Source organism: Natrix helvetica (genome assembly GCF_964273705.1).
Source record: "Natrix helvetica genome assembly, chromosome: W".
Classification (NCBI taxonomy): Eukaryota; Metazoa; Chordata; class Lepidosauria; order Squamata; family Natricidae; genus Natrix; species Natrix helvetica.
Genome location: NC_138555.1, coordinates 13,065,108 through 13,076,458, shown reverse-complemented (window position 1 = coordinate 13,076,458; position 11,351 = coordinate 13,065,108).

Here is an 11,351-nt window from a genome sequence, read left to right as displayed (position 1 = left end):
TCTGCTGATTCTAATTCTGCTGCTCCGGCTTCTACTGCTGCTTCTGCTGCTTCTGCTGCTTCTGCTGCTTCTGCTGCTTCTGCTGCTTCTGCTGCTTCTGCTGCTTCTGCTGCTTCTGTTTCTTCTGTTTCTGATTCTTCTGCTGCTTCTGCTTCTTTTGCAGCTTCTGCTGTTTCTCCTGCTTCTGATACTTCTGATGCTGTTACGTCTGCTTCTCATTCTGATTCTGCCGCTCCTGCTGCTCCTACTTCTCCTGCTGTTCCTGCTGCTCCTGCCGCTCCTGCCGCTCCTGCCGCTCCTGCCGCTCCTGCCGCTCCTGCCGCTCCTGCTGCTTCTTCTACTGCTTCTGCCGCTACTTCTGATGTTTCGCCTGCTTCTGAGACTTCTGATGCTGTTACGTCTGCTTCTCATTCTGATTCTGCCGCTCCTGCTGCTCCTACTTCTCCTGCTGTTCCTGCTGCTCCTGCTGCTCCTGCTGCTCCTGCCGCTCCTGCCGCTCCTGCCGCTCCTGCCGCTCCTGCCGCTCCTGCCGCTCCTGCCGCTCCTGCTGCTTCTTCTACTGCTTCTGCCGCTACTTCTGATGTTTCGCCTGCTTCTGAGACTTCTGATGCTGTTACGTCTGCTTCTCATTCTGATTCTGCCGCTCCTGCTGCTCCTGCTGCTCCTGCTGCTCCTGCTTCTCCTGCTTCTCCTGCTTCTCCTGCTTCTCCTGCTGCTCCTGCTGCTCCTGCTGCTCCTGCTGCTCCTGCTGCTTCTTTTTCTTCTTCTACTCCTTCTGCCGCTTTTTCTGCTGTTACTTCTGCTTCTCATTCCGATTCTGCTGATTCTGATTCTGCTGCTCCGGCTTCTCCGGCTTCTCCGGCTTCTCCGGCTTCTCCGGCTGCTTCTGCTGCTTCTGCTGCTTCTGCTGCTTCTGCTGCTTCTGCTGCTTCTGCTGCTTCTGCTGCTTCTGCTGCTTCTGCTGCTTCCACTGCTTATTCTGCTTATTCTGTTTATGCTGCTTATGCTGCTTATGCTGCTTATGCTGCTTATGCTGCTTATGCTGCTTATGCTGCTTATGCTGCTTATGCTGCTTATGCTGCTTATGCTGCTTATGCTGCTTATGCTGCTTATGCTGCTTATGCTGCTTATGCTGCTTATGCTGCTTATGCTGCTTATGCTGCTTATGCTGCTTATGCTGCTTATGCTGCTTATGCTGCTTATGCTGCTTATGCTGCTTATGCTGCTTATGCTGCTTATGCTGCTTATGCTGCTTATGCTGCTTATGCTGCTTATGCTGCTTATGCTGCTTATGCTGCTTATGCTGCTTATGCTGCTTATGCTGCTTATGCTGCTTATGCTGCTTATGCTGCTTATGCTGCTTATGCTGCTTATGCTGCTTATGCTGCTTATGCTGCTTATGCTGCTTATGCTGCTTATGCTGCTTATGCTGCTTATGCTGCTTATGCTGCTTATGCTGCTTATGCTGCTTATGCTGCTTATGCTGCTTATGCTGCTTATGCTGCTTATGCTGCTTATGCTGCTTATGCTGCTTATGCTGCTTATGCTGCTTATGCTGCTTATGCTGCTTATGCTGCTTATGCTGCTTATGCTGCTTATGCTGCTTATGCTGCTTCTGTTTTTTTTAATTAAAATTTTCAATAAGTTTTACAATTATTACCCCCCTTACCCTTCCCTCTTCCCCCATCCCTCCCCCTCTTCCCTCCCTCCCTCCCCCCGACCTCCCAGAGCAAAATGCAGGGTATAAACATTTAACAACCATACGCTAATATAAGCTAACTAATTTTAACATGTTACTATTCTTGTGCTTTAACTCTCCCTTTATTAAAGCAACTTTAAATAAATTGTAGCATTCCTTATGCCTTCATTCATAAGCTAACTGAATTTTTTTAGTCCGGTATTTGTTTTGAATATAGTCAATCCATCTTCTCCAGTCCAGCTTGTACTTCTCATCTGAGTGGTCCTTCAGATACGCTGAAATTTTGGCCATCTCTGCTAGATTTACTACTTTTAACGTCCATTCTTGGATAATGGGCAACTCTTCCTTCTTCCAATATTGCGCCACCAACAATCTTGCTGCCCTCATTAGGTTCAAAATCAAATTAGTCTCTATAACAGTACAATCTGAAACTATACCTAAGAAAAACAACTGGGGTGTGAACTTTATCCTCTTTTTCAAAATATTTTGAATAACCCACCATATTTTTATCCAAAATGCTTTAACTTTTTTACAAGTCCACCAAATATGGTAATGCGTGGCACCAACACAGTCACATCTCCAGCATTTAGATTGTAGATTCGGATACATACAGGCTAGCCTTTTTGGATCTAAATGCCATTTGTACAGCATCTTGTAAAAATTCTCTCTCAAGTTCTGAGCTTGTGTACATTTTACATTTCTTACCCAAATCTCTTCCCATGTTTCCATCACTATTGGTTCTTCAAAATTTTGTGCCCATTTTATCATACAATCTTTAACTAATTCTGTTTCTGAGTCTATTTCTATCAATAGATTATACAACCTTTTTATGTGCATTTGACCCTGGTCCCTAATTTGTTTTATCAAATTATCCTCATTTTGGATAATACCAGATTTCTGGTCTTTTTTCCATCTAGCCTGTAACTGACCATACTGAAACCAGGTTTGAATTACCCTTTCGTCTCTTAATACATTCAAAGATTTTAACTGTGGTACACCTCTATCCGTACTGCATATGTAGTTACATCTTGTTTTTGTTCTATACTTATGTTCTCTCTGGGCACCCCCCACATAAGTATCTTGTCATTTAACATATATTGATATTTTTTCCAGACACGCAGTAAAGCATTCCTTAAAATATGACTTTTAAAAATCTTTTCGGCCTTCTTGTCATATATTAGATAAGCATGCCAGCCATATACCAGATCATAACCCTCAATATTCAATATTCTATCCTCTGTTAGATTAATCCAATCGCTAATTGTTGTTAAAACTGCTGCTTCATACTATAATTTTAAGTTGGGCATTTTTAAGCCTCCTCTTTCGCATATATCTTGCATTATTTTAAGTTTTATTCTCGGTTTCTTTCCTGCCCAAACAAAGTTGTTAATACCTTTTTGCCATTCTTCCAAATTTGCGTCTTTTCTAAGTATTGGTATCATTTGAAAGAAGAATAGAAACTTGGGCAAAACATTCATTTTAACTGCTGATATCCTTCCCAACAAAGGCAATTGTAGTTTTTTTCCATTTATTCATTTCTATCTGTATTTTATGCCATAATGGTTCATAATTGTACTTATATAATTTCCCATTTGAAGTTGTAATTCCTAAATATTTAACCTTTTTTACTATCTCACATTCTCAATTCTTTTTTTGTTTGTTCGTAGTCATATTTTTAGCTATCATCTTTGTCTTCCCTAGATGTACTTTGAACCCAGATACTTGACCATATTGGTTAATTATATTCATTAGACCTATAACTGATTCCCCCAGCTGGGTAAAAGTTACAACCAAGTCATCCGCAAATGCTCTTACTCTGTATTCGTAGTGCCTAATCTTAATTCCTTGTAATTCGTCAGACCCACATATTCTGTTCGATAACAATTCCAGGGTTAAAATTAACAATATCCTCCTAGGTCGGTCTCCATATTCAAATTCCATCCAAACCGGGTTGTGATCTGTTAAAGTTCTCGGGCATATCTTAGTCTTCTTCACCCTGGAAAAAAAGTCATTTGTAATTAGTATAAAATCAATTCTGGAAAAGGATTGGTGCCTATCAGAAAATAAAGTGAAATCCCGTTCTTTAACATTCTTTTCTCTCCAGATATCTCTCAGTTCAAAGTCATCCATCATATCAAAAAAGGATTTAGTTCGTGTTTGGGTATTTTGCAAAAGCCTCTTCTTGTCTTGAACGGGATCCAGTACTCCATTCCAATCGCCCTGTAAAACACAGGATCTACAACCCCATTGTGTTAAGTTAGTGTGAAGCAACTTATAAAAATTTTCTTGTTGTTGATTGGGAGCATATACTCCTGTTAAGAGTATTTTCTTTCCTTCTATTAATAGATCAATTGCAATATATCTACCTTGAGGATCTGCTTCAATTAATTCAGCCTTTCAGTCTTTTCTTAGATATATGACTATGCCGTTTTCTTCTCCGGAGCAGATGCTATGAAATGCGATCCCAGTCTTGCGTTCATCAAGTATTTCTGATCCTGTGTTCTCATGTGTGTTTCTTGTAAGCAAATTACATCATTTTTAAATTGTTTCAAATAGTGAAATATTTTTGTTTGTTTGTTTGTTTGTTTTTTATCTAATATATTTTTATTATTTTTACATTTAAAACAATGCAACACCGCGGAGTCGGAGTGGTCATACATTCACATTATGTACAGCTAGTTTCAACCATTAACAGTTAATCAACTTAATACATTGTCTGTCCTTCTGTCCAATCACAATATATACATTTGTTGCAGTCTTGTCATCTTGTCTTATACCAATCATAAAATCTGTTCCATACTTCAAAATATTCTGATTCCCCTTTATTTTTAAGTTCAAGACTGAGCCTATCTGCTTCTGCACAGGCCAACACTTTTCTGATTGTATCAAGCTCTGATGGTGTATTTTCTTTTTTCCAATACTGTGCATAGGTTATACGCGCTGCAGTTAGTATATGTATAATTAAATAAAGTGTATCTTTCTTAAACCCCTCCGGTATTATGCCTAGGAGAAAAGTTTCTGGTTTAAACATAATTTGTTCTCCCACCATTAGTTCTAACCATGATTGAATCATTTTCCAATATTTTTTTGCCTCATTGCACGTCCACCACATATGATAGAAAGTGCCTGGTGTTTTATTACACTTCCAACAATTTGGGGCCAGATTTTTGAACATTTTGGAAAGCCGTGCTGGGGGGAGATGCCATCTGTAGAACATCTTATAAATATTTTCTTTATACGCCATAGCCAATGTTAGTTTCTGATTAAGTATCCAAAGTTTTTCCCACTTAGCCAATTCCACATTGTAACTGAAATTTTTCTCCCAGGCGACCATGGTTTCTTTGACATGTTCCTCCTCTAGTTTATATTCCAACAAGAATCTATACAGCACTTTGATCAGTCTGTTTTCTGTCTGTATCAAAAGTTCATCAAATATTGTGTAGTCTTTGGCAATACCTTCGTTCTTCCTATCCTGTGCATACCTTGATTGTATCTGTAAATAAGACCACCATTCTACTTGTACTCCTTGTGATGTCAATTCTGATCTGGTTTTGATCTCCCCCTGCCTGTTCAATAACTCTTTATATGTGACTATATTTTCCATGTTGATTAAATTTGGATGTATGTATGCTTCCATCGTAGATAGCCAAATAGGCATTTTGGTATAGTGGTCATGTTTAATTTTGTTCCATATTAGTAACAGAGATTGTCTGATGTAATGTCTACTAAAATATTTGTGTGCAGATCCTTTTTCATACCAGAGGAAGGCATGCCAGCCTGCTTGGAGGTAATGGCCTTCCAATTTGAGTAATCTTTTATTTCTCAGCATTATCCATTCCCTTAGCCATGTTAGTATGGCCGCAGTATAATAGAGTTCCCAATCTGGTACGCCAAATCCTCCCTTTTCCTTAGTGTCTTGCATAGCCTTAAGTTTTATTCTTGGTTTTCTTCCCTGCCAAATAAATTTCGAAACCAATTGATTCAAATCCTTGAAGACACCTTTTTCTAATTTAATGGGAATATTCTGAAATAGGAAAAGAAATTTGGTAATATATTCATTTTTATAACTGCGATCCTGCCCATCAGGGACAATTGTAGGTTTTTCCATCTTTCTAAATCTTTCTTAGTTTTATTAATCAAATTAGTATAATTATCTTCTTTGATGGTCACACACCTCGCAGATAAATGTATACCAAGATATTTAACTTTTTTGACAATTTGGATACCCAATTTCTTCGTTAACTCCTCTTTTGCTTTTGATGTCATATTTTTAGTCAGCATTTTGGTCTTTCTCATATTTATCTTTAGACACGCTATTTTCCCATACTCTGTCAATTCCTCAATGAGTTTCGTACCAGACTTTATAGGATCTTCTAGCACAAACACTAGATCGTACGCAAAGGCCTGTAACTTAAATTTCTCCTTTTTGATTTCTAGTCCCTTTATCTGTACCTCTTTACGTACATTCCTGGCTAGTACTTCTAGGGTTAGTATAAACAGCAGGGGGGATAGGGGGCAACCTTGTCTTGTACCTTTCTGGATTACAATACTTTGTGTTAATTCACCATTGATTATTACTTTGGCTTTTTGGTTTGTATAAATTGCTCTGATCGTGTTTATAAATTTATCCCCACAATCCATGTATTCTAATTGTTGGTGCAAAAATTCCCAGTTGACATTATCAAATGCCTTTTGGGCATCGAGAAAGATTAGTGCAACCTGTTTTGCATTGTGTACTTCATAATATTCAAGAATGTTCAACATAATTCTCATATTGTTTTTAATTGGTCTTCTGGGGAGGAATCCGTTTTGATCTGTATGGATGAATGATGTAAGAATTTTTTTCAACCTTTCTGCTACTATTGAAGCAAAGATTTTGTAATCTGCATTTAGCAGTGAGATTGGTCTGTAGTTTTGTATAAACACCTGGTCTGTGTCCGCCTTAGGTAATAATACAATATTAGCCTCCGTCCATGATAACAGTGTCTTCGCCTCTTTCAACACAGCGTTATAGACTTCCAACAACGTTGGGACAAGTATATCCTGGAATTCTTTATATATTTCCGCTGGCAACCCATCCGGCCCTGCAGTTTTATTATTCTTTTGTCTTTGTATGGCCTCGAGTATCTCTGATGTTTTAATGTCCTCATTGAGCATGTCCTTAATCTCCTCTGGAGATTCTTTGGCAGATCTGACTTTTCCAAGTACTGTAATATTCCTTCCTTTGTATGGTCTCGGTTTTCTCTATATAATTGTTCATAGAACTCTTGGGTAATCCTTTTCTTTTCCTCTAGTTGGTAGCAGATCTCACCTTTTTCATCTTGTAGTTTATTGATCCAATTCTCTTGCTTTTGCTTCCTCAACCTATAGGATAGCCACCGCCCCGGTTTATTTGCATTCTCAAAGAAGTTTTGTTTTGCTTTTTTTATAGATTGTGCCAATTTTGCTTTTTCAAATATAGCCAATTCATGTTTAATCAGTTCCATATTTCCTTTTATACTTCTGTTCTGCGGTTTCTTTTGCAGTTCACTCTCTAAGTTTCTATACCTTTCTTTCAGCTCTCTTATTTTTAGATTCTCAGTTTTTTTCTTCCTGGCTGTGGCTGATATTGTGATCCCTCTTATAAATGCCTTAGTTGTATCCCATAAGTTTTGTATGGATGTATCTTCTGGCCCGTTTTCTTTGAAGAAAAATCTTAATTCTTGGTTAACTCTTTTAATATATTCCTGATCTTTTAGAATTGATCTATTGAGTAACCAACGATAACTGCCCTTTTGTTTTTTCCAAATAATCCTCATGGGATTGTGGTCAGCCCATAGATTGGGTTCTATATCTATCTCCTTCACTTTTGAAATTAACTCCATCGGCAGCCAGACCATATCTATCCTTGACCAGGATTTGTGTCTATTCGAGTAGAAGGTATATTGCTTTCCCTCTGGACATCTTTCTCGCCATACATCATACAGATTAAGTTCTTCAGCCATTTGGAAGAATGACCTTGGCAAAGTTCTCCTAGCTCCTTTTCTCTTCTTTCCACTTTTATAGTCCTGTTTCGGGTCAACTGTAGCATTGAAGTAACCCAGTAAACAAACATTTTCATTTCCCATTTATTTATTTTGTTTGTTTGTTTGTTTGTTTTATTGGATTTATATGCCGCCCTTCTCCCAAAGGACTCAGGGCGGCGTACAACATTAAAAAACACACATCCCGAAAGTTAAAAAGAAATTAAATACATATCCAAAAAACAAACCCAATTTATAGGACAATACATTTAAAAAATGAGATAAAATTAACAGGCCAGGCCGGCTTGCTGGAAAAGCCAACTTTTTAGGGCGTGTCGGAAGGACCAGAGGTCAGGGATTATGCAAAGCTCCGGGGGCAGCTCATTCCAGAGGGAAGGCACTCCCACAGAGAAGGCTCTCCCCCTGGGGGTCACCAGCCGACACTGTCTGGCCGATAGCACCCTGAGGAGGCCACCTCTGTGGGATCGTACTGGACGGTGGGAGGCTACTGGTGGCAGTAAGTGGTCTCGCAGGTACCCTGGGATTAAGCCATGGAGCGCTTTAAAGGTCATAATTAATACCTTGAATCGCACCAGGAAAACAACCGGCAACCAGTGCAGGCCGCCTAAAAGGGGTGTAACATGGGAGCACCTTGGTACGCCGCATTCTGGACCACCTGAAGCCTCCGGGTGCTCTTCAAGGGCAGCCCCATGTAAAGAGTGTTGCAGTAGTCCAGGCGAGAAATGACGAGGGCATGAGTGACTGTGCACAGAGCATCCCAATCCAGGAAGGGGCGCAACTGACGTACCAGGCAAACCTGGTAAAAGGCCCCCCTGGTCACGGCCATCAGGTGTTCTTCTAAACTAAGCCGCGTATCCAGGAGGACTCACAGATTGCGAGCCTTCTCTGAGGGGGCTAAAATTTCTCCCCCTATCATCAAAGATGGAACAAGATGCACAAATCGGGATGACGGAAACCACAGCCACTCAGTCTTGGAGGGATTGAGCTTGAGCCTGTTCCTCCCCATCCAGATCCGCACAGCCTCCAGGCATCGGGACATCACGTCGAGGGCATCGTTTGCGTGGTTTGGGGTAGAGATGAAAAGTTGGGTATCATCAGCATATTGATGATACCGTACCCCAAAACCACGGATGATCTTGCCCAGCGGTTTCATATATATGTTGAACAGGAGGGGTGAGAGAACCAACCCCTGGGGCACCCCACAAGTGACGCCCCTGGGGGTCGATCTCTGCCCTCCAGTCAACACAAACTGTGACCGATCCGACAGGTAGGAGGAGAACCACCATAAAACGGTGCCCCCCACTCCCAGCCCCCCGAGTCGTCACAGTAGGATACCATGGTCGATGATATCGAAAGCTGCCAAGAGGTCTAATAGGACCAGGACAGAGGAGCAGCCCCTGTCCCGGCCCCGCCAGAGATCATCGACCAACACAACCAATGCCGTGTCCGTGCTGTACCCGGGCCTGAAACCCGACTGAAACGGATCCAGGTAGACAGCTTCATCCAGGTACTGGGGAAGCTGACGTGCTACCACACTCTCGACAACCTTTGCTACAAAGCAAAGGTTGGAGACCGGACGATAGTTGGCTAAAGAAGCTGGGTACAGGGAAGGCTTCTTAAGGAGGGGCCTCACCACCGCCTCCTTCAAGGCAGTGGGAAAGAACCCCTCTCTCAGTGAAGCGTTGGTAATCGCCTGGAACCAGCCTCGTGTCACCTCCCGGGAAGCCGAAACTAACCAAGAGGGACACGGGTCCAGCACACAAGTGGCAGCACTGAGTCTCCCCATAATCCTGCCCATGCCTTTGGGGGTCACAGGGTCAAACTCATCCCAGATTGTCTCCTCAAGATTCATCCCCGTCGGCTCGCCCGAATCTACCCAGTCAGAGTCCAAGCCTGTCCAGATCTGAGCGATTTTATCCTGCAGATACTGAACAAATTCTTCAGCCCTACCCTGCAAGGGGTCTTCCCCAGTTCGTTTGTTAAGTAAGGAGTGGGTCACCCTAAACAGGGTGGCTCAGCGGTTATCTGCAGATGCGATAAGAGCGGAAAAATGTTGCCGTTTTGCCGCTTCTATCGCCACTAAGTAGGATTTAATATGAATTCTTACTAGTGTTCGATCAGATTCGGACCGGCTGGCCCTCCAGCCACTCTCTAGGAGTCTTTTCCGGCATTTCATCTCCCGGAGCTCCTCGGTAAACCAGAGAGCCACCCGGGATTGACACCGTGTCAAAGGCCGCAAAGGCACAATGCGATCCAAGGCCCCAGCGGCCACCCTATCCCAGGCTTCCACTAGGGCTTCGGTCAAGTTGTGAGCAAGGGATTCAGGAAAAGTCCCAAGCTCCATCAGGAACCTTTCGGGGTCCATCAGGTGCCTGGGGCAGAACCATCTAGTCGGTTCCGCCTCCCTGCAGCGAGGGGTAGTGGTATGGAAGTCAAGCCTGATGAGGAAATGATCAGACCATGACAAGGGTTGAATAGAAATATCCCCTAAATCTAGATCGTTCATCCACTGCCCAGAGACAAAAATCAGGTCGAGCGTGTGTCCCCTATTATGGGTGGGGTCTTGAATTAACTGAGTTAGGTACATAGCTGTCATGGAAGCCATGAACTCCCGAGCTGATTCGGATTTCTCGCCAATGGAAGGAAGATTGAAATCTCCAAGACCATAAGCCTGGGGAAATCAACCGCCAATCCAGTTAACACATTCAGCAGCTCCGGCAGGGCCGATGAAATGTAGCAGGGAGACAGGTACGTAACCAAAAGGCCCACCTGAGCTCCAAGGCCCCACTTCACAAAGAGGGACTCACACCCGCCTATCTGAGGCACAGTGACCTCCTGAGGTCTGAGACTTTCCCTAATAACCACCGCCACCCCCCCTGCCCCTGCCCTGGGCTCTGGGCTGGTGAAACGCCCGGAAGTCTGGTGGGCATAGTTCGCTAAGGGGCACACACCCCTCATGGCCCAACCAGATCTCCGTAATGCACGCCAGGTCCGCTCTACCCTCTTGTATGAGGTCGTAAATGAGGGGAGCCTTATGTACCACAGACCTGGCGTTAAGGGACACCAGCCGGACACCAGGGTCCTGTAATCCCGGGCACCGGGGGGGGGGGGGAAAGGCCAATGAGGGTTGGAACGCGCGATCGCTCTTAAACAGCAAACCCGCGTCCTCCAGACATCATTTGGGCCTCGGCCCCCACCATATCTGCCTCTCCCACAAACAGTAGAGATGGTGAACCCCCCAATGGAATGGCTTAATGTCTCCCCCAGCATCCCAACCCTTCTTAGCCCTCCCAACCCGCGCCCGTTAGTTAGCTCTGGCCTGTGCCCTGGCAGACTCCCCCCCAAGCCTGTCTGAGCCATCCGAATCAACCCCGCTCCCCCCTTAAAATTTGGTTTAAAAGCCCCTGTAAAAAACCCTTAAGAAGTCTCTTCTTCGCATGCCACCTCTCGGGATCCCAAGATCCGTCATTAAGGAAGGCCATCCCCGGGAAAGTAGGAGTTCCTGGAGGGAATAAAGTTCTGTCACAGTATAGCATAGAGGAGAGTGTGGCATCAAAGGGGGGGGGGGGGCAGCCGGCAGTGTTCAAGGGGGTAGCAGGAAGCTTATGTCCATCATAAAAATAGTCGGT